The sequence below is a fragment of the Periplaneta americana genome, chromosome 12 (genome assembly GCF_040183065.1).
Source record: "Periplaneta americana isolate PAMFEO1 chromosome 12, P.americana_PAMFEO1_priV1, whole genome shotgun sequence".
NCBI lineage: Eukaryota > Metazoa > Arthropoda > Insecta > Blattodea > Blattidae > Periplaneta > Periplaneta americana.
Genome location: NC_091128.1, coordinates 150,789,375 through 150,801,389, shown reverse-complemented (window position 1 = coordinate 150,801,389; position 12,015 = coordinate 150,789,375). Strand labels below are relative to the sequence as shown.

General features: G+C 34.5%; 1 protein-coding gene across 3 annotated transcripts in view; it reads left to right on the top strand.

Moving 5' to 3' along the window:
* Positions 1 to 1,078: 1,078 nt before the first annotated feature.
* Amacr (Alpha-methylacyl-CoA racemase) overlaps positions 1,079 to 12,015 on the top strand; it is a 38,318-nt gene continuing 27,381 nt past the window's right edge. For 2 of the 3 annotated variants that reach the window (XR_011335337.1, XM_069842281.1), the window contains exon 1: positions 1,079 to 1,232. The gene's annotated coding sequence lies outside the window, so the exon portion shown is untranslated. Of the gene's footprint in view, positions 1,237 to 12,015 lie in introns of all 3 variants that reach the window. The other variant, XM_069842282.1, reaches the window with a different exon arrangement.

The window sequence follows — 12,015 nt, the reverse complement described above, 5'->3', positions numbered from 1 at the left end:
CGATGCTCTAAGACAGTTGAAGGTGCGTAAGCGGAGTACGAAGAACTTACGGTTATTTAATAAGTCTAATGTCTATGGAAGAAGTATGCGCTAGTTTAACCCAAGATCGTCTCGTTTAACCCCTACCAATTTTGTCCGAGAAAATGACACACGGTCTAGAAGAAACTCCTAATACTACCTGTATGTGAATATATGTATAATTTTGGAAATAAACCATGTTGAATTAAAATGAACCAGACTATGCGAAACGCAAGTGCAGAGTTCGAGTGCTGGCACACTGCTTTAACAAAAATTCGCAATAATTTCTTTGAAAGTCATTTTTTAGAGCAGTGGTTGTCGCATTAGCTGAAATGTGCAAAAGGTAAGCGGAGGTGTCCCGTGTGCCCCGTCGTGCAGCAGGAAGAGGTAGAGAGCATACCTGCTAGCAGCTACGAGTGCACAATGTTGCACAATGTTTTCCGCGGGTAAGAGACGCTAGCCCCAGGGTGCCCTGTGCTGACGACCGCTGTTTTAGAGGAAGAAGTCGCTCAATATTTTAATTTCACACACAATCTTCTATCTTAGTAATTTTGTAGAGACAGTATACCAGAACAAAATTCTAGGTATTTTCTCCTGTTCCCGAAGAACCTACGATCATCTATGTATCTGCTCTAGTCTTGAATTATTTCATCTAGCGGGCACCACGATAAAAAAAATGAACATTTCACGTTGGTATCGGTAGTTTAACTTTGCATCGTTAAAAGTAGCCATCGTGTTCTATTAAAAATTAAACACACAATAAGAACGAATAAAATGACACAATGTGACGGAGAGGGCATGAAGAAGCCCCTGTGAATAATCTACACGTGGAGGCGTTACACAATGGTTTACTGCAAGAAATAATTGAATTATGAATCGAAAACCCATGTCATGCCAAATATAAGCTCAAGGAAAAGCAAATTAACATGATATATGTTTTTAAATGACAAGGAGTTTTCATCCGTCCAAATTTCACTCGCCAAGATTTCTAGTAGCCGAAAAATTCGCAAACAGGACTTCGGAATAGTCCAATCCAAGACTCTTCGCCCAAACTGGCAACCCTGCCTACCTGAAGCTGAGTTAGGATGACTAAACAAGTTCCATAATATTCGAAAGTGTTTGTTCAGTCAAGGCTTCAATCTTATCTAGATTTTAGAATAGCTAGAACCCTTGATAGAACGTCTTTAAACAAAGCAAAAGAAGGAGGAGGAGGGGTTTGTATCGTTCATATAGAATTTGAAATAATATAATAGCAAACTGAGATTGGGAAATGGCTGTAGTTTAGTTCTTTCGACAGATTTCAAGTCATAACGATAAACTGATTATATATGCAGTTCATGATCACAGAGTTATGATGAGAAAAAAAAAACAAGGTTACGTATTGATTACAATAACCTCACTGTTGAGGGACCTGAGTTTAGCGTTGTAAAAAAAAGAAATTGTGGAGATGCTTTCTCAAGTGAGGCTTGAGTATTACTCTCTAGGAATGACACTGTGCATACGCGGTTTTCTAAAAATTTGGCAGCTGCTATTTATAGTGAGGGTCACGTAAGAACAGCTCTTAAATAGCAAATATTGCCATCTTGTCAGTGTAGCCAACTGTTACCAGATATCACCATATGACGTTAAGAAAAATGTTATGTTTTATTTAACGACGCTCACAACTGTAGAGGTTATCCGTGCGTTTTTTTAAAGCGCTTCATGCCTTTGCTGCAGCAAAATGAGGGTCGAAAAAAACGTAAGTAGGTCAAATGACTGCAAAATGGTGGACAATTAATATTGGCTTCTATTTCTACCGTAATACATTTAACCCTAAAAGAACCAAACGTTAAATAATTTCAACTTCCATGATAATGACATGGCATTATTATTACTAGACGATTTCGACAATAATAAACGTTGCAAAAGACCAAAACACACATTCCGCCATGATGGATCGTGCAGCAAACTCGTAAAGCGAAGTTTTGATTTGCTGCACGCTTGCTACAGCGCTGCTGCAGCGACGGTGAAGCAAACGTAATAAAAGAACGGTCTTGCTGCAGCGCTTTACGTCTTGCTTTAAAAAAAACCGCACGGTATATCAGCGTCGCCGGATGTGCCGGAATTTTGTCCCGCGGGAGTTCTTTTACATGCCAGTAAACCTACTGACATGAGCCTGTCGCATTTAAGCACACTTAAATGCCATCGACCTGGCCCGGGATCGAACCCGCAACCTTGGGCATAGAAGGCCAGCGCTATACCAACTCGCCAACCAGGTCGACCCATATGAAGTAAAATCACGGTCCTAGCACAGTCTACTATATACAGCCACGAAGCTTGAGTTTTGAGGGTGCTAGAAAGAATAGACTGTGACGGTACTATTTTGCATTGCCTGTAATGAGGCGATATTAGCGATCCTAGTGGTGAGCAACTATCGAATGTTTGCATATTTACTACGTATTGAGCTTCGCGACTGTATATACTAGACTGTGATCCTAGTACTGAATGACTTATTTACTTACTATACTTTACTTTTATGTCGGAAGATTATTCTAAATAGTTCAATAATTTGTAACATATTTTCCTAGGCAAACTATACGAGAAAGGGATCAACATGAAATGCATTGGTTTGACTAAACAATTGATTCACAAGACTTGACCTAAACATGTATTTTGTTTGACCACGTAACATTATTAGTACCTACTAATTCCGAAAACCGAATACCACTATGAAATGTATGCTTAAGAATGCCCATAAGTCACGAACACCAAATCTAATAAAACGTTACAGACTGTGCATTTATTGTGTATCTAATACCCTAGATCATATATACTAACAGATAGCTCTTTTATATAGGCTTTAGGGTTTGCAGTCGAGGCCGGCTTGATGTAGTTCAATAATCGTCAACAGATGGCACAACGACCAACACCATCACGAGACACGAACTCTGAACCGGTCTGGTCGGTCTAAATCGATTATTTCCTGCTTACGAGATTATCTCGTATGTACTGTCGACAACTGATGACCATGGATAAATATTATTGGCCTATATGACCTCGGCAAGTTCGGAACGAGGGAGCTAAATATAGTTGTCACGTGGGCGAAGCGAAGAGATAAGATAAAGTACGCCTTTGTATTGAATAGAATGCAATACAATCTCTCGGCGCAAAGCCAATGTACCTATATAGAATATAGAATATGTAGACCATGTTATAAAGTTATCGGTCGGCTAAATTATGATTCGTTATCTCTTCTGTTTTTATATATTTGTCGTGAATATTATTTATATTATCAACTGAGTGTATAACATAATTTATCCGTTAATTGATATTTTACTAAGATAAATCCAAAGAATAATGGGAAATAAGGGACCAAACACTGAAAAATAAATAAAATAAGAGAATTTGACGTTCATAATTATAATGTTGTCGGAGTTTCGTTATACTTTACTTTGAATTATTTTAACTTGCACCACAAAAACGTATGAAAATTAATGTTAACATTACCTATTTAGTTATGATAGTAGTATATTGGAAAATTTGTGCATATAGCCTGATTACAATATATAAGTAATACTATCCTAACCTAAGCAATAGTAGTCTTGTTTATTTCATACATGTTCGTATAATTATACAAAAACAAGAATAATCTAGTTCGCAGCCTGTGATGTCTCGTTTACAGTATTATATAATATACATATTACGATATTTACTAGGTACTTTAACAATATATAGTTAATAATATAAAATATACAGGCCTAATCCATTACCAAGAAATACCCCTTCCCTCACATTTTCAATACTGTTTACCTCAAAAGGCCTTCAAATCTTAAAAACTATTAGACACTGGATTAAAATAGTCATGTTGATGTAGGCCTACAACATTACATTTTTTTGTTACTACTCCTGATCCCATTTTAACAGTTTCAGGTTTTGTAATTTGTAACAATACTAACAATACTGATGGGTCATTCCATAGTGACACACATAACATTTTCGAAGTAACTATGATCTTCACAGGATATTTAATTAAATACTTAAGAGTTTATGAAAGAGACATCACTGTCTTTTAACGTAAGCATTCCAAAATATAAACAGAAAATCTTAATGAAAAGGAATAATTAATCGTGTAAAAAATATGAAATATTATATGGTGTGACGAACATTTTCTTGCCACTTAATTTATTACCAAAATGGAAAATATTCATATTATTGTTCCAAATGACATAAATAGTTGTTTTCCAAAGAATTAAGACACTTGTGTAGTACATGTAACTGCTGACATACTTTAATCAAAATAACAGTGCCATTAACAAATAAAATATTACGAATTATATTGTGACACACGAACATTTCTGCCAAGTTGATTACTATTTTTTTCAGATGCATATCGAGATTTATACACAGTGCCTACAGTTCTTATTATACAAAGCAACACTTGATTACACTAAAATACACATTCAGATTTAAAATGTTCTTGGTTATTTACAACCATATGTGGTGATATCTCCTGTGTAATATCATGTGCTGAATATACCAATATAGGCTATCTATTTTTCCTCCCATTTGTAGTACTTTCCTTTCTTGAACATCACGGAAACTTTAAATTCATCACCACAAGCTTTTGTAACTTCCTCTGCTTATCTGACGTCTTTTTTTTAAATTGATTATTTAACGATATTGTATCAACTACTAGGTTATTTAGCCTCGATGGGATTGGTGATAGTGAAATGATATTTGGCGAGATGAGGTTGAGGATTCGCCATAGATTACATGACATTCGCCTTACAATTGGGGAAAACCTCGGAAAAAACCTCAACCAGGTAACTTGTCCCAATCAGGATTTGAACCCGGGCCCACTCATTTCACGGTCAGATGTGCCTACCATTACTCCACAGCAGTGGACCGAACATGGGTTATGTACATTAATTCTTTTGACTTTCAGTTAGCTTTCTTAAGAATACGCATAAAGAAATGTAGTGTTTTCAGGCTATCCTTGTAATATTAGTGACTTATTTCAACCAGTTTGTTACTAAAATATATACAGTACCTAAGTGTTTACTTGTGGCACTGGTGATCCATTTAATTGGTATATGAGACGAATTTAATTTTGTGTTTTACAGAAGGATACATATTGATTTACTTTTGCTCACATTGATTTTAATTTTATTTGTTGTAGTCCAGTTTTCAATAACATCAAGCTAGTTTTGCAAGGCGGTGATACAAGATTTATCACTAATTTTTTCTATATATATTATACAGTCATCCACGAATAACCTTGCCTGAGAAGTGCCATTTCTATTCAAATCCTACAATAATTTTCAGTAAATATTTTGCACCGAGAAGCTATTATACATTTAATTTTACTTCTGAGACCAGTGAAATATATGCCAATTTTATTAGAAAGGTGCATGTATAATTATCCAATAGCATGATGTTATCTGCAACAAAAACTAAAGGGCATGAAAGAAAAGAAGAAAACATTAATGCTGTGGTTCTTAGAGTTCCATTAGAGTTACACGTTCATTGTCCACTGAAAGTTGTATTTCTCTATTGAAGTGTAAAAGAGAAACTCTCATAAATTATGTCAGAAACAAAGAGAAAGGCACCACCCAAATATGTGGGATAATTAATTTAATAACGTTATTACCGGGACTTGAAAAAAGCAATCATATGTAATGGGTGGGGAAAAAAATACTTTTTAATCGCGCTTCTATAGTTCGACAATGCAGACTATTCAGAGTTTTGCCTGACAGGTGAGCTACCATAAATTCCTTGAAGTCCTAGTTATTATTGAAGCCAAATGTGTGTCTATTGTCAAGAGTCCATTTTATTTATACTTGTTAAGACATCATTCATAGACTAGTTACCACTTTCAGTTTTGATACTACATACATTGAAATTAATCTATTATTATTCGTCCTATTTATACATTTATATTGAATGATTCGGTCTACCTTCATAACACATCTCATCAACAATACTCGATAAAGTTGAATTAGCTTCCATGCTGCGTTGTATTTATTTTGTCATGTTCCTATAGCAGGAATATTAAATAGGAATTCCTTAAAACAGATTTATATTCACTCCTATGCCTTTATATAGAATACCAGTACATATACTGTATTTCTTAAGATTTGGTTACTTTATAAACAGTATGTTAGTGCAAGAACTCTTTTTTTCATATTTAATAATTCTGGCATGTGTCATTAAATATGCTTGAGACCTCTGTCTCTCTGAATTACTCTTTACTAACTGGAAACATATTCCAAATTTATATTTTAAAAAAGTATTAAAATATCCTCACAATTTAGAGCATAACAATTCCCGAAATAATCATCCTACATTAAATTATTAAGATAAAAATGATTCAATCTATCGCTTGTAACAATACCTTTATGGTCCTAATAAATTAAGAAATAATTTACATCCAACAGATTTATTTTAAAATGGCCTGCAGTTATTATTTTGAATTTTATTGTACCTTAATAAATTGAGTTAAGGTACAATAAAATTTCATCAAGTTTCAAACAAAGTAATTCCATCTTTCCAACAGGGGGACAATAAATACTTAAAGTAATGCTAAACTCGAAAAACTTATTGATGCAACTTAATTTCATATTCTATACCACTAGCACCAAAAAAAAAAAAGTATCTTATTGTTCATACTGATTCAAGATGAATAGTTTCTTAGTGTTTGTCCATTCCACTTTTTTTATTGTCCTTCCCATTTCTATTTCTCTCATTTTTAGTAGGTACTTCACATGTAATATATGTTTTATTTTAATACATATAATGACCATGAAGATAAAATGGATTTGAGGGAGGTGGGGTATGATGATAGAGACTGGATTAATCTTGCACAGGATAGGGACCGATGGTGGGCTTATGTGAGGGCGGCAATGAACCTTCGGGTTCCTTAAAAGCCATTTGTAAGTAAGTAAGTAATGACCATGAAGATATTTGGATATGTCTTACAAAATTCTTGCTGAAGACCATTGTGGTAATATTCTGCCGCATCTGTAGTTTGTACATTTCGAAATTTTCGTGCTTCAGCCCAGAATTCAGGCGGGGGGAGGGGAGGTTGATGTGCCAATGTAGTTTTCCAGAATATAATAATATTCAAAACATTCTCTAATAGGAGGGGCCTCTGATATTAGCTCTGCAAAAAATCTGATACCGGTACTTCTGTTGCTGGTAAATAAGAAAGAACGAAATATAAAAATTTTTAACCACTTTCGAATTTCAGGTGCTTTGTGTCTCAGCTGCTGGTTTGATATACTGTTTGTTTCCTTTAATTTTCCAGAGCAAAAACTGTCCTAAGCGAAATTTACACTCTGTAATTTTAACACTGGGAACATTTATTTTGGCAGCATTGTGTGATGCTATTTCATAATATAACAAGAGCTTTGAAATGATTAACTGCTAACTACTTACCTGGGTGAAGCGGTTCCTGTGATTTCTGAAGTGAAAACCGTTCAATTTATAAGGAATTTTTTTGTGGAGATGCAGTTGATTGTATATGCAAGGTGTAAAAGTGCCTAAACTAACTGACCCCAGTGCTGTCATGGAGGCCACATGAGGCCATATATCGTATGGAACCTACAATTTTTTTTAATTAATCGTATGGGGAAATGAAAATTTTGTCTGTAAGGAGCCATACGGCATATGGTGCCTAAGTTTTGTACGTGGAGATCTATACAGATCTTAGATCATCTCTTCCTGTTCCTACTGTACCTATTTTGTTTGATGTTCATAAACAAAAATTATCCACCTCTTCAGCACTGGAATCCAGAATTATATAAAATAATGGTTGAAAAACAAGAAGTGCTGCAAATATACACTCCAAGATTCATCGAGACAAGTGTGCATCTATGGTGGTGCTACATGGTGTATTCTTTAAATCAAACTTGTACAATTAAATTGTAAAGCAAAACAATTTATTTACTTCTTCTTTAATATTAAAAAAAAATAATTAAATGGCAATTGGAGAGATAGAGAGAGGAGAGTAAAATATATTTCAAGGGAGAAAACAAGGGGTGGGGTGTATGGCCAAGAAAAAAATTACCATGACAGCACTGACCAAACCTAACCTGTTTACAGACTCGTGTATGCAAGGTGAATAAGCGGAGTATGAAGGAAACTACCTCAGCGCTAGTTTAACTCTTATAGATGAACTATATAAAGAATTTCAAGTGTCAGTATTGTCTCAAAGGTTTCTGTGTAACAAACTTCATTTAGAAATGTCCATCTGCGATTATGTTAACTGCAGAAGAAGGAAGAAATATTGTCGTCATATGAAGTTACTCAAATTTCCAATTAAGGACAAGGAAAGGCTACAAAAATTATTTTTGATTTCACCCTTATAAATTGAACTATTTTCACTTCAGAAATCACCGTAACTACCTCAGCACTAGTTTCAGTAATTTAAGGACCAGTATAAAGTAAATTTGATTAAAGTTAGAAAGAAATTCGTAAGGGAGGCGGTCAGGAGGGATTGAGGTTGTCTACTAATTCGTTACAAACAACTATTATAGGCTATTTCATTTGACTAACGATGATTTGTAGAGAGCAAAATACCTACAGTAGGGTAAAGAATCTAAATCAGTACGTTTATGAGAACGGATATAAAAGTGTCAGGAAAATAACAGAATTACCGTATATTGCAATTAACTCTGCATTGGCAGAGAAACCGCACAGGGTATCTTAAATCTGTTGAAAATTAGAAAATTGTGTAAAAAAAAATGCATTCAGAGCGAATTTTCCAGCCTGATAATATCTCGCCCACGTTATGGACATAATTCAATACCGTAAGACTGATATGAAACGAATACTTGAACAATTTGTTAAACAAAGACGATGTTCAGTAGTTATTTAACAACATACAGAGCAAATAAAAACACAAACGCATATTCTAGCAATAGTTCAGATGAAAAGAAAATGATTAGTACGACCGCTTATTTGTAAAAAGAACACTGCCAGCTGTGTAGCCTACATGAAGCAATATATCAGGTCTACGTTATGAACACGTTGAATTTAATGTGGACGAGAAATGTACAGTTATTATTTATCTGCTTCAATATCGCATCATATAATACACCTGTAAAATGAAAACGTGTAGGGGGAGGGAGTTGTAATTCTTCCCCTTTCGGATAAATTTCAGAAGAGGGATACCTGCTTTTCCTTCATATTCAAAAATTGTAATCTTGGTCACACAAAATAAATTAGTGCCTTTTCGTGAGCATCATGATGTGCATTCAACAAACGCAGACAAATCTGCTCTTTTTAGTATTTTGTGATAGTTGTTGCTAGGGAGGTATTGTATACTGAAAATTAAAAACAATTAGATATCGTACATCAAATGATGACAGATTATATATTGAACGCAAACAACATTATATCAGCCATGTACCAAAATGTCATCTATGTGTGTTGATGAATTTGGGTAAAACAAGCTTCTGTATGCTACAATTTAGCGACACATCAAAGTCTTATTGTAACATAACCTCACTTTACAATGAGAAAGAAATTTGGAGGTGGCATCACGTAAAAAAGTCTTCCCACAGTCGTATTACTCTATGTACTTTTCAGGTACTCTGCCATCTAGTGTTTGTTATTGCAAGCTCATTTCTCGACACTAGCGACGCATAGCGTCCGTTATTTTCCAGTTGCGTCCAAATTTAACATAAGCTTGAGCGATCTGTTTTATATATGATCTAGGCTAATACCCTAGATCATATATACTAACAGATAGCTCTTTTATATAGGCTTTAGGGTTTGCAGTCGAGGCCGGCTTGATGTAGTTCAATAATCGTCAACAGATGGCACAATGACCAACACCATCACGAGACACGAACTCTAAATCGATTATTTCTTGCTTACGAGATAATCTCGGTATGTACTGTCGACAACTGATGACCATGGATAAATATTATTGGCCTATATGACCTTGGCAACTTGGCAAGTTGGGAACATAGACAAGTTCGGAACGAGACAGCTATTTATAGTTGTCACGTGGGCGAAGCGACGAGATAAGATAAAGTACGCCTTTGTATTGAATATAATTCAGAAACTCTGCCAGGCAAAGCAATATGTAGACCATGTTGTAATGGTACCGTATCGGGCGGCAATAATATGATTCGTTATCTCTTCTGTTTTTTATATATTTGTCGTGAATATTATTTATATTATCAACTGAGTGTATAACATAATTTATCCGTTAATTGATATTTTATTAATGATAAATCCAAAGAACAATGGAAAATAAGGGACTGAAAAATAAATGAAATAAGAGAATTTGACGTTCATGATTATAATGTTGTCGGAGTTTTATTATACTTTACTTAGAATTATTTTAACTTGCGCCACAAAAGCTTATGAAAATTAATGTTAACATAACCTATTTAGTTATGATAGTAGTATATTGGAAAATTTGTGCATATAGCCTGATTACAATATATAAATAATACTATCCTAACCTAAGCAATAGTAGTCTTGTTTATTTCATACATGTTCGTATAATTATACAAACACAAGAATAATCTAGTTTGCAGCCTGTGATGTCTCGTTTACAGTATTATATAATATACATATTACGATATTTACTAGGTACTTTAACAATATATAGTTAATAATATTATAAAGTATACAGGCCTAATCCATTACCAAGAAATACCCCTTCCCTCACATTTTCAATACTGTTTACCTCAAAAGGCCTTCACACCTTATTAGACACTGGATTAAAATAGTCATGTTCATGTAGGCCTACAACATTACATTTTTTTGTCACTACTCCTGATCCCATTCTAACAGTTTCAGGTTTTGTAATTTGTAACAATACTATCAATACTGATGGGTCATTCCATAGAGACACACATAACATTTTCGAAGTAACTATGATCGTCACAGGATATTTAATTAAATACTTAAGAGTTTATGAAAGAGACATCACTGTCTTTTAACGTAAGCATTCCAAAATATAAACAGAAAATCTTAATGAAAAGGAATAATTAATAATGTAAAAAATATGAAATAATATATGGTGTGACATATGAACATTTTCTTGCCACTTAATTTATTACCAAAATGGAAAATGTTCATATTATTGTGCCAAATGACATAAATACTTGTTTTCCAAAGAATTAAGACACTTGTGTAGTACATGTAACTGCTGACGTACTTTAATAAAAATAACAGTGCCATTAACAAATAAAATATTACGAATTATATTGTGACACACGAACATTTCTGCCAAGTTGATTACTATTTTTTTCAGATGCATATCGAGATTTATACACAGTGCCTACAGTTCTTACTATACAAAGCAACACTTGATTACACTAAAATACACATTCAGATTTAAAATGTCCTTGGTTATTTACAACCATATGTGGTGATATCTCCTGTGTAATATCATGTGATGAATACACCAATATAGGCTATCTACTTTTCCTCCCATTTGTAGTACTTTCCTTTCTTGAACATCACGGAAACTTTAAATTCGCCACCACAAGCTTTTGTAACTTCCTCTGCTTATCTGACGTCCTTTTTAAATTGATTATGTAACGATGTTGTATCAACTACTAGGTTATTTAGCCTCGATGGGATTGGTGATAGTGAAATGATATTTGGCGAGATGAGGTTGAGGATTCGCCATAGATTACATGACATTCGCCTTACAATTGGGGAAAACCTCGGAAAAAACCTCAACCAGGTAACTTGTCCCAATCAGGATTTGAACCCGGGCCCACTCATTTCACGGTCAGATGTGCCTACCATTACTCCACAGCAGTGGACCGAACATGGGTTATGTACAGTTACCCTTAAAAGGAATGAGACGACTCTTGGTCGTCGGAAGTTAAAGTTCTACAGCGCGGTTCACTCGATATCGACGTAACAATAAATACCATGACATATACAACAAGAATTGTTACAAGGACCACAACAAGGACAAGGACCAGAATAAGAATCACGAAGAAGATAGCGATTTAAGGCCACGATTTCACAACATAGCTCGAG